Source organism: Drosophila serrata, unplaced genomic scaffold (genome assembly GCF_035046125.1).
Source record: "Drosophila serrata isolate PLE 108 unplaced genomic scaffold, ASM3504612v1 contig_47, whole genome shotgun sequence".
Lineage (NCBI taxonomy): Eukaryota > Metazoa > Arthropoda > Insecta > Diptera > Drosophilidae > Drosophila > Drosophila serrata.
In genome coordinates this window covers 231,790-243,838 of record NW_028256945.1, presented here as the reverse complement: position 1 = coordinate 243,838, position 12,049 = coordinate 231,790, and the positions used below count along the sequence as shown (strand labels likewise).

The window sequence follows — 12,049 nt, the reverse complement described above, 5'->3', positions numbered from 1 at the left end:
GTTCTTGATGACAGATGAGTAGGAGTGCGGTGTGTTATCTGAGGTGCGGGCCTTGACGATTGCGTGGGCTGTTTTGTTGTCGCATTTGTGTGTAATTTTTATGGCTTGAAGCTCTTGTTGCGTGAGGAATACTGGGCATTTTCTGCTAAAGGAGTTGTGTGGGTTTGTCTGTTGTTGCTCTTCGTTAAAATTGATGCATTTCTGGGGTCTTGTGCATTTTTCGTTTGTATATGGCTCTAGGTGTTGTAGTGATCCGCAGTTGTAACAAATTTTGTTGTTATTGCAGAATTTGTTAAGGTGGCCGAATTTATAGCAATTGTTACATCTTAGCGGCAGAGGGATATAGGTCCTGACCGCTGTTCTCTGGTAGCCAATCATGATGTAGTCGGGAAGGTTGTGTGTGTTAAAGGTGATAGTAATGAGTCCAGTCTCTTTAAGAGAGCCGTTGTCGTGTTTTAATATCTTCCGTACGTCAGTTACTTGTTGTGCCGCTAGTTCTTGTATTATGATGTTCTCTTCAATTCCTCTTAAGTCGTTGGAGTATATTACACCTTTGGTGCAGTTAAGAGAGCTGAGTAGTGTAACTGTGACGTTTATGGTAGGAGCGAAAGTTTTGAGCTGCATGAGTTTCAACGCTTGTACATTTGTTTTTGTTTTAATGAGCAGTGATCCGTTGCGGAGTTTCTTGCATTCTTCAATTTCTCCACCACAGGCGAAATCAATTTGTTTTTTAATGAGGAAAGGGTTGACGTTGTTGAGGTCAAGGCCGGGGTCAGATCTGGAGACAATTAGATATTTAGGTCCTGGGGATTTCAGGAGCTGTCCCCCATCCCTACGTTTCTGACTTGTACCGTTGGTAGTTTTTTCAGTTCTCTTGCACTTGTACTTGTACTTGCACTTGCACTTGTACTTGCACTTGCGGTTGTTGGAAGTTTTTGTAGGTTTTTACTTGTATTTATTATTTTATTTTTTCTGTTTAGAGTTTGGAGAAGTAGACGTGTGCTTTTGACAGTAGAGGCAAAGCCAATGTTGATCATGGTGTTATTTTTGTTATTTTATTAAAATAATTTTCTATTTCACTACCACCTCATTACACTTTTGCCGCCTCTGTTCGCGGAGCTTTCTTTCGCGCTCCGAAGCTCGGGTCTCGCCGACCGCTCACGTTTTAGCGAAGTAAAGCGACCTGGAGCCGGGTTTTGTGTTTAAGTTGGGGTACCATGTATGCAGACAAATAAAGCTGACACGCTGAAATTACCCTATGATGCCCCACGGGTTATTTCTTCGTTTCGCGTTGTGGAATTTTTCAACTCCTGGATTTATTTTTTTCTTTCATCACGTTTCGCTTAAATCAGTGCTTTAACTGTTTTTTTTATTGCAAATGTGACTTCCATGTTTTGCCGTCGTACGTACATTATTCTGAATATCATGAAAACGAACAAGGTCCCAAAATCGATCTTAGCACCAATTAAAAAAAATCTTGCTACATGTTATTTTTTTAAATTGAATGCGTAGGAATGTCACATTTCTTACAACAAAAATTATAAATTTTTAAGTTTTAAACAGATTTTTATCCACTTTTAGATATAGCCATTTTATATTAATTTACAATTTTGTGTACAATTTTATGAAAACCGGACTACTATCTTATATAGCTGCCATAGGAACGATAAATAAATTTAACAATTAAAAATAATTACTTTTTCAATTTTTAACTTTTTTTTGAGCTGAATTTATTATTGTACGTTACTGTAGTGTACCAACTTATACAATAGTGAGCGGAGGAGTTCAATGGAAAATTACAAAAGTATAAGAATAAGTGAAGATGAAGATGGGTGTAACAAGTGGCAGGGAGTGTAGTTAATGTTTGATAAATTTTCCTTCTTGGAAGGTCCGAGGGATGAATCCTTTTAAGTCTGCGCCTTGCTCGCCGAGACGCAAGTCTCCTGGCTAGAATGTTTGGGTGAGACATGAGCTTATTTGTGTAATGTTCGGCTTGTTCATTGATAATATCCCCTAACAAGGAAACTTTAAGGTCCCTCGCTAAGTCAATGTTACGAATAAACCACTCAGCACCAGTAACTCTCCGCAGGAACTTGCTTTGGAATACCCGGATGCAACTCAGATTAGTTTTGGCCGCTATGCAATAAACTTGAATCCCATATCTCCAAGTGGGGGCAAGTATGGACTTGTATATCTGGACCTTATTCGCCAGACTCAGGTGATTATTTGCCTTTAGGAGCCAGTACAGCCTTCTGGCCTTATCCTCCAATGAACGCCTAACTAACCTTGTATGCTTGGCGAAGGTTAATCTAGTGTCCAGGGTGACCCCCAGGTATTTATAATCTCTGACCTGCTCAAGAAGCTCTCCATGCAGGAACAGTCCAGGGCAGGACTCCTTTCTGAGGGAGTGCGTCACTACAGCACACTTTGCCGGATTAATTGATATATTCCAGCGACAGGCCCAATTCTCAAACCTTTCGAGGTACATCTGAAGCATATCAGTGGCGTCATAGATACAGTTGGATCTGGAGAGGGCAGCAGTATCGTCAGCAAATGTGGATCATGTCCCGTGGACTTCGGCATGTCATGAGTGAACAAGCTGTACAGCGTCAGTCCCAGCACGCTTCCTTGGGGAACTCCAGCCTTTATCGGCCTTTGAGAGGATAGGGTACCGTCCTGGACCACTTTGAATGTCCTTTCAGAGAGGAAGCTCGTAACCATTTCGAACAGTTGTGGGTTTAGTAATGGCTTGAGTTTATAGAGTAGCCCTGGATGCCACACCCTATCAAAAGCCTTTTGTATGTAGTTTTTAACAGATTTTGAGATATAGACCTTTAAATTATTTATTTATATTATTCTAAAATTTGGATTTTAATCTATATATATAAAAATGAAAACCGTTTTTTGTTGTCGCCACATAACATGAAAAAGGCTTGACCGATTTGGCAGATTTTTTTTTTTTTAGTTTTCTAATACTCTGTAAAAGGTTCATATGGAAACAAATATTAAGAAAATCTCTCAGAAAGATTAAAAAATATACATTTAATTTTGCATATTTTAAAAAACGCGCGTAACGAATGTCAACGTCACCTGTAATCGGTAATCTGACACCATATCATATCTTTCATCTTTGCAAGTGAACGGACTTGTTTTTTTCTTGCGCTCTCGTTTTGTGTTAAAGTTTGAAAATAACCACCGGGGTTAACTTAAATTTTCTATTTTATGTTAATAACAATTTCTGCAGATCACCTTACAATCGGCTGCTGGCTGTGCGACAACGTCATGCACACCAAGTGTATTGGTGTTGCAGCTCGGACGGTGGACGATGCAACAAAAAAAAAACACATCGGCCTGCGTTACTGTTGTGAGCCCTGTCGTGATGTAGAAAGGGAAATTATATCTTTCATGCGGCATACCAAAAAAGGTTTTAAGGGCGTTTTAACGAGTTTTCGTAAAACTCTTGATATGTTCTTGGCGCTGGACACCCAATTTAATAGCCTTACGCTATTAAATGAGTCTTCTAGGCGCAAAAAAAACTGCTATTGGTGGGCAGCATGTAGACGGACCCCAACTACCTGCAACGGGCTCTCAGCAGCAGCCTCCCTCGGCACAGCCCTTGACCTCAGCATTAATTCCAAGAGTGCTGAGATCGAGCGCTAGAAAAGATTCGGTACCCGAATGTGCAGCCGGAGTGCCCGTACCGCCGGTGATTTCTGTTTTGTCCCCTGGGGGTTCGCAAATATTGACCCCTCAAAGTCCCGTGTTTAACGATATATCTGCCCAAGGTGTTAGGCCCGGAATACCGGCGGACAATGCCACGGCAGATAACCAATCTGCCTTGCCAAAAGCCCTTATAGCGGTTCCACCACCGAGACATATTTTTGTTTCGCGGCTCTCCCTTGATCAAACATCGGAAGATGTTCTCGCCTTTATACGAGGCAACACTACAGCCGATAAAATAAAGATAAAGGTGAAAAAGATTACATTTTCTTACGCTAGGAATATTTCATCTTTTAAAATAAATGTCCCTAATGAGCTCTTTAACACTATTTGTTCTCCCAACTTCTGGTCAGAGTACATTGTCGTTAAGAAGTTCGAAGCGAAGAAAAAGAAAAAGCGGCCTGTAGGAATAACTCCTCCCAGGCCTGATCATACCACTGCGCCTTCTACATATTCCAATCCCGACCCAAAAAACTAACCTACTTCCTACGTTTTTCTTATCAGAATGCAAGATGCTTACGAAGTAAGCTTCCTAACTTGTAATCTGATAGCCTTTCGTTTGCATCTCAGGTTATTGTGCTCACAGAAACCTGGTTAAAGCCGGAGATTCTGAGCTCCGAAGTTTTTCCAGCTGTGTTCACAGTATATCGGCTAGATCGCCCTATCAGACGCGGGGGTGGAGTTCTTATAGCGGTGGACGCCTCACTCACATCAGAATTATTAACCTTCGAGGAATGCAACGATGTTGAATTCCTCTGTGTGAAGCTATCTATCAAAGGTAGCTCCATTTTTATTACCGATTCCTACATACCTCCACTGTCGGAACTTCCTATTTATTGGAATCACCTTTCCGCCATTCAGATGGTTTCTACTAGACTTTTGGATAGAGGCGAGTTGGTAGTCCTAGGTGATTTTAATATCCCTGGTGCTATTTGGTGCTCAAATAATTCTACCAATATTTCCATACACCTACACAACATGACTTTATCGCTGGCTTGTTCGACATTTCGCTATCTCAAGTCAACCATGTGCGAAATTCCTTACAGTGCTTGCTCGATCTTTGTTTCGTCTCTGATCCTGCGAGAGTCAGTTTAGCAGGTCAGGTGGCGCCTCTAACGCAGCCCTAAGATCCGTATCATCAAACTTTCGATGTGACTCTTGATATTAGGTGTGACGTACCAAATATTTCAGACCGTCCAGCCAATAAAGTCCTATGTTTTCGCTAGACGTACTTTGTACGGCTGAATAATTTTATAAACGAGTTCAATTGATCCGATCTGTACACGTGAACTGACATGTCAATTGCCGTGGATATTTTTTACAGTGCCATGAATTCATTTTTTACTGAATGTGTTCCGTTATATTATCCGCCAAGCTTGAATAAACCGCCGTGTTTCAGTGAAGAGTTGAGCCGACTTAAGAATTAAAAATCTAGACTGTATGCAAATTTTAAATTCACCGGTTCTCAATCTGCCCTTTCATCTAATTTATCAGCTCGGTCAAACTTTAACGTGCTGAACGTGCAGTTGCTGTAACTCTTTGTAGGGCACAGTTCTCACAGGACCCAAAACAGTTTTATAGTTTTAATAACACTAAAAGTAAGCATAAAATAAATCTTTCCTCGCTTTCATTTGAACATACTACCGCAAATAATGATCAGGCAATAGCCGATCTATTTTCGCAGTTTTTTCAAACAACTTATTCAAACTCTTCGTATTTACACCAGACCTGTTCCTACGACATACCCAAATCAAACTTAATTTTCTGTCCTAGCCTAAAAAAGGAAGCAAATAAGATGCCAGTAATTATAGAAGAATCTCGTTGTCGGCCATCTCTAAACTATTTGAAAACATTATTGCCCCTCACTTACAGCACCTTTGTAGATCAGTTATTAGGATAAGTTATCAGTTAAGCGAATATGGACAACAACAAATCTTTTGGAGCTCTCTTCCTATATTATAAAGGGCTTCTCTCCTCGTTAGAAAAGTCGATTTAATGGATTTTCCAAGTGATCTTCTTAATTGGATCTCAAGTTATCTTAATGACAAGACGCAAAAGGTCCTCTTTGAGAATAATTTTCCTAATGTTCTAAGGGTTACATCTGGGGCCCAGCAAGCAAGACATTTGACATGACTGTTACCACTGGCAGGCACGGAGGGAAGCATTCCTCTCTACGTGTCGCCCGCGGTCACACCTCTGATTTGACGGGAGCAGGTAACGTCATTTGTAACGCTACTGCCACGCAAAGAAGGCTAAGCCGAGCGGGTGTCGTAGTATATACAGACTCGGACCTGGAGAGTATACAGCTTTCAAAAGAGGAGGAAGCAAGCCTTCTTCGCTGGCCAAAACCAGGCACCAGCTCCCCGGGCAAGGACGGAGCGAAGCGTCCAAACGAGTGAAAGAAGGCTAAGGCGCTACAAAGCTGCAAAAGAACAAGGAAAATAAAATCGTGAAGACCAGTTAGGTGACCAAACGACACTTGATCGTGGCACTTATGGACAGGAGCGATGAGAATGGCAAGATGACTGAGGTGGAAGACGGTGCATGCACGGCTCGTTGAGTCATTAGATACACGGATGGAGGAAGACCCTGTAGCGCCCATGCCCACATTCGAAGGTGCCGGGTGGCTATATGGGGTCAAAATCCTAAAGTGTATGGATGACCCGACGCAAACGGTCGGTCGGGTGGAAGCATTGTGGGACGGGGCTAAGGTGGAGGTGGTGGCCAGGGAACTAATCTCATCCATCCCAAAAGCTATTCAAGGGGACCGAGCGCTGAAGCTGCTGAAGCTGCTGAAGCGTCAGAGTCCCGACATCCCAACCGCAGACTGGAAGGTACTGCACATTACGAGCCCGTTACCCAAAGATGGGGGCTAATGCACAGTCCTCCAGATTAACAAGAAGGCAGATGACGTCCTGTATCCAGATACGCGAAGATGGCGTGTGGCATGGGTAACTTATACCTGCGCCTCAAAAAGCGCCAACCTGGGGATAAGGATGATCACACCCTGAAGGCAGGCGAGGTGGAGAAAGACCTAGTTCTTGAAACCATTGTCGACGCCGCCCTGAAACTAACGCTGGATGAGTCCGAAGAGGGGGAGACAATGACCTGACCGGTATTCATGTCCCTAAGGGTGCTGCAGGTCAATCACCATAAGAGCAAGGTCGCGTCGGCGGAACTCCTTATTGCCATGGAGCAAGGGTCCGCCGATGAAGTCCGTCGCCGGACTAAAACCCTCAAACTACAACGCGTTCTAAACACCATCGGTAGGCAGGAATAGAACCGCCGTACTCTTATGGAAGGGTCTTCAAGCTAAACTTATGTCTCATTACAGCTCGGACGACCTGACTGTGGTGTTGCTAGAAAGCAAGAAGAAGCGTCTAATGGTAGCTTCCTGCTACATGGCACGCGATAGGACAGGTCCACCGGAAGAACTCTGGAGCCTGGTAGAACACGACTCAAAGGACCAGCAACTGATCGTGGCTGCAGACGCCAATGCGCACTAAAGCTTAAGCCCCGACATAAACGACAGAGGTGAGTCACTTTTAGACTTTATTCTTTCTACTAATTTATACATAGCAAACGTGGGGGAGGAACACACCTTTATAGGCCCCACCTCGTCCAACGTGTTAGATATAACATTCGTAGCGGGACAAAGTATAAATGTATCAGACTGGAAGGAAATGGAGAGACCATCCTTCTCAGACCACAGGTGCATACAGTTCCAATGCGAATTCGATCCCTCTCTAAAACCAACAGTCTATAGAAACCACCGGAACACTAACTGGGGAAGGTTCAAAGAAATAATCTCTTGTAAACTAGCTACTTGTCCGCGCACAGTAAAATCCGATGCAGATAAAGAAAAGTCCTTAGAGACCCTCTCATGACCGATTTCAAGAAGCAAGAAAAGGACCACACCACCCTGGTGGAACAAGAACCTCTCGCTGCAACGCGATAATCTCAGAGAATTCTTCAAACTCGCCAAGCAGGCGAACGATGATATAATCAACGAGTAATACAAAACCCTGCTAAGGAAGTACAAAGTTTCAAAGCTACCCACCATACAAAGTCAGCTCAAACGCGACGACGGACAGTGGACTGAGGGCAGCGAAGAGGCGCTAAAAGCACTAATGCAAGCGCATTTCCCAGGTTGCACAGAGGTCACCGATGCTAACGACCACCAGGTACTAGCAACCAGGGAAGAGCATCTCCCAAATGATCCCAAATGATAAAAGCTCCAAGACTAGATGGAATATTTCCAGGCTTGCTGCAAGCGACCAATGAAGTCATCACTCTATGGCTATACGCAATATACACAGCTTACCTTAGTACGGGCTATATCCCAATCCAATGAAGGACCTTGAGGATTGTCTTTCTGCTTAAAGCAGGCAAGAGCAGCCACGTCAGTTCTAAGGACTACAGCCCAAAAAGCCTCACCTCCTTTATACTCAAGACGCTAGAAAAGCTGCTGGACCTATACATCAGAAATGATGTGGGCAGATCACTGTCAACCAACCAGCAGGCATACACAAAAGGAAAATCAGTGGAGACGGCGGTGCATTCGCTACTAGCCACCATTGAGAGAGCCCTATTTAGGAAGGAATATGCCCTCGAAGTCTTTGTAGACATATCCGGGGCATTCAATCATGTAAGCACAGACGCAATAATGGATCGCCTAGGAGCGACCCACACACGCCACCATCAACTTTTGTATTGGAAATCTATTAAGTTGCCGACAGGTACAATCGGATTGGGGCACCGATTCTATGGTAAAAGGAGCGCAGAGAGCCACGCCGCAAGGTGGAGTCCTATCGCCCCTCCTATGGAATCTAGTGGTCGACGAATCAGAAGATTCGAGAGGAAGGCCCCAAAAGATTACAGCCTATGCTGACCACATAAGTATAATTATCATGGAAGTATGTCCATCGACCCTTAGCTCGATCATGGAATCAACACTCAAAGAGATATGTATGTGGACGGACAAGGTAGGACTCAGTATCAATGCGGATAAAACGGACCTCATTCTCTTTACTAAGAGATTCAAAGTACCGCTATGGATCCCCCAAAAATAAATACAACCAGGCTGACCCCGAAAACACAAGTTCAATACCTGGGCACTCTACTGGACAGCAAGCTGGCATGGAAACCCAATGTACTAGAGAGGGTGCAAAAGGAAAGAAGATGCTCAGCAGCACATGAAGCATCTCACCCGCTCTGATGCACTGGGTCTACATATCGGTGGTGCGTCCGAATTTTCTATACGGGGTCTTAGTGCGGTGGCAAGCCATGGAAAAGAGGACCTACAAAAAGCTTATGGAGAGAACCCAGCGGCAGGCAATGCTCTGCATATCTGGGGCGCCGAGGTTAACTCCCACAAAAGCTCAAGAGACGATACTTGGAATTGACCCCCTAGACATCTACGCGCAACTGACCGCGGGATAGGCTGCACAACGCCTAGTAGCGCTAAGAAATATTTCGACACAGGAATACGGGCACAGCTTAATTGGTCGAACCATAAGCAGTATATCTGACTACATGAGACCTAAAACTTTCCCTGATGTGAAAACATCAACATTCTTGGAACCTGAAGACTGGAAAACGGTTCAGGACCATGCTCGACGGTCTTGCAAAGGAAGGAGTCGGACTGGGTATCGATAGAACAGAAAACGTCCTAGTCAATCTAAGAACGCTCCAAAGCGAGTTAGAGAGGCAGGCGGACGTTCGAGCAAAAAGCAAGTGGCGGGGAAACTTCTAACATCATGTGCAAAGAGCGAAATAACAAACTCAGCCACTACGTACTGCATCTATCCCGAAAAGACTGCAGACTACTAGTGGGAATGCTTATGGGTCGTTGCCTGGCGGCCGCGCATGCAGTCAAGCTGGGCATCACCAACAACGCCAACTGCAGGAAATGCGATGAATCTGAGGCAACCGAAACCTTGGAGCACCTCAACTGTAAGTGCCCAGCCCTAACGCAGGCAAGAGTAAAGAAATTCGGTGCCCCAGTACTGGCATCACTAGCAGATGCCTCCAAGAGGTCGTCAGGTGAACTACTTACCTTACAACGTCCGGTTAAAAAAGGGCCATACTGGCCTATGATTGGCCCCCTCCGGAGGGCCGTCCGGTTCAACCTAACCCAACCTATTAATACTCATTGAGTATTAATGTCGCATTCGACATTATAGAAACACCAAAATATATGTATTTATATATATATAGTTTAAAAGGTCCGAAAGTATTAGTTCCCCATTAATCTAAACAATTTGGTTAATTACTTCTTATTCTACATACATAGATAATCATTTTCCATGACAAATTATTTTGTTTCTTTTCAAATTTTTTCTTTAAAATTTCATACAAAAAGGAGCCACATAATCGATGACATTAATCTGATAGTTATTAATAATTTTGTATATAATACAGCCTGGCCCGGAAAATTTTGTCTCGCCACCTAATTAATGTTTCATATAACCCCAAAGTGATAATAAATCGCAGGTAATTCAATTTTCTATGTAATTCAGTTGAAACTCATCAGTTAGGGCGATATGGTAAACTATATTTATACCCTTGCAGGGTATTATAATTTCAGTCAGAAGTTTGCAACGCAGTGAAGGAGGCACCTCCGACTATATAAAGTATATATATTCTTGATCAGGATCAACAGCCGAGTCGATCTAGCCATGTCCGTCTGTCCGTCTGTCCGTCTGTCCGCTTCTACGCAAACTAGTCTCTCAGTTTTGAAGCTATCTGAATGAAACTTTGTAGTTAGCCTTTTATATACTCTCACTCGTATATATGTCGGAACGGGCCGGATCGGACGACTATATCATATAGCTGCCGTAGGAATGATCGGAAAATTTTTACAAAAATTTTTTTAACTTTTTCAGTTTTCAATAGAATTGGATCAAATTTGAGATATAGCCATTCTACTATACTCTACAATTTTGCATAAAATTTTATGAAAATCGGACTACTATATCATATAGCTCCCATAGGAACGATCGAGAAATTAATACAATTAAATTTATAACCTTTTCAGTTTTCAACTGATTTTCATCAAATTTAGGTATAGGCATTTTATATTAGTCTTAAATTTTGTGTCAAATTTCATGAAAATCGGACTATTATATCATATAGGTGCCATACAAACGATCGTTTGATGTAGAGGAAAAATGCAAATCTTTGAATGTAAAACTGAAAATATAATATGTATAGGTGAATACAATGAAAGCAGGTATAACTTCATTGTTTTTTAACACAAATATATATCATTTATATTGTATGGTTTTTTATTCATAGAAGTTCTATCTGCAAGGGTATATAAACTTCGGCGTGCTGAAGTTAGCTTCCTTTCTTGTTTATTATTAATTTACTTTAATCTCATCAGCTGAGGCGTTGAGGTAAACTATATTTTTTTTATTTATTTTCCGGCGCAAAAATAAAACACGAAAAAGGCTTTCCAGCTCGGGAACATACTCCGTACAACTAAACATGAATTGAATTAGTTTCTTACAGACAACCGCGTACCATTAAACAATTTCGCATGATGAAGATTGCAAGTATGCTTATGATTGAGCCAACCTGTAAAATATGCGGCGAAGTTCCTTGCACATCGAGTGATCTCAAAAATTTCGTCGGATAGTTAGTTGCTTTATCCTCGTTGGTCACGCCGTCGGCTGATTTGTACGAATTCAGTTTTGACTTTAAATAATGGAATCCAAACTATCGACGTCTTTATTCTTTGTTGCTAGTATTGCTCATTCGCTAATTCAAATGAAATTATCAAAATTTTGGGCAATGCCAGGGAAATATTTTTTGTTGAGTTCCTCTTCAGGTAACGTGAATTCGCAAAAAATTTGCCGTGAACGATATCAATCCAGTCGAAGTATTAACCATTGCCAAGCGCCAACAGTTGTGTTGAAAATTCAGCAGAAGGGGCGTCAATTTCAATTTCTTGACTTGAAACAACAAAGAGGGTGATTTCACGCAAGCATTAACCTTATCGGCCGCCGTAGATTTCCGGTTGACGGAAAGTGTTTGAACAAATCTCCGAAGAGCACCACAAAATAATCTTGAATCACTTCTCAACTCCATCATCGTCGGTCTACTTCTTCTAAAGCTCGTTTATGCGGCATCCTGTATTTATCCCATATATGTAAGAATTTTACATTGTCCCATAAATTTGGCTGTCGCCTAATTTTTAGTCATTATGCACGTTGGATTTTCAACAGAAAGAAGATTAAAAGGCAGCTTCAATGCGGTATGTGGTAGCAATGCTATGATGCAATAGCTAACGCAAATTTTGTGATCTTGACTGAATATAATATAG

General features: G+C 42.3%; 2 protein-coding genes across 7 annotated transcripts in view; one reads left to right on the top strand and one right to left on the bottom strand.

Moving 5' to 3' along the window:
* Window positions 1–12,049, top strand: part of LOC110189533 (uncharacterized) — a 68,377-nt gene that overhangs the window by 33,044 nt on the left and 23,284 nt on the right. The window lies entirely within an intron of this gene.
* LOC147644971 (putative guanine nucleotide exchange factor MCF2L2) overlaps window positions 1–12,049 on the bottom strand; it is a 131,030-nt gene that overhangs the window by 112,507 nt on the left and 6,474 nt on the right. The window lies entirely within an intron of this gene.